We start from the raw sequence: 294 nt of genomic DNA, 5'->3' as shown, positions 1-294 counted from the left end.
ATTAAAATATTTTCCATGAAAAAATATAAATCAAATAGCATAAAAATAAGAATTTAGATAAAAAATGATATTTTTCATTAAAAATATTGACAATCATACGCAACTCTTAGTGTCAAAAATTATGTGATTACTGACCATGGAGGAGGGTCCCTTTGGGGAAGGAGTAAAAGCCATGTGGGAGGCTGGGAACCAACAAGGGCACAACCTGCGATTTACCTCCACTAGTCACTGAGGGGCCGGGGGCTAGAGGTCCAGGATTTAGTCCGGCTAAGCTGGGACACCTGGGTTATCAAA

This window comes from Olea europaea, chromosome 12 (assembly GCF_002742605.1).
Source record: "Olea europaea var. sylvestris chromosome 12, O_europaea_v1, whole genome shotgun sequence".
Lineage (NCBI taxonomy): Eukaryota > Viridiplantae > Streptophyta > Magnoliopsida > Lamiales > Oleaceae > Olea > Olea europaea.
The sequence above is the reverse complement of the archived record's forward strand: the minus strand, read 5'-3'. Positions refer to the sequence as shown.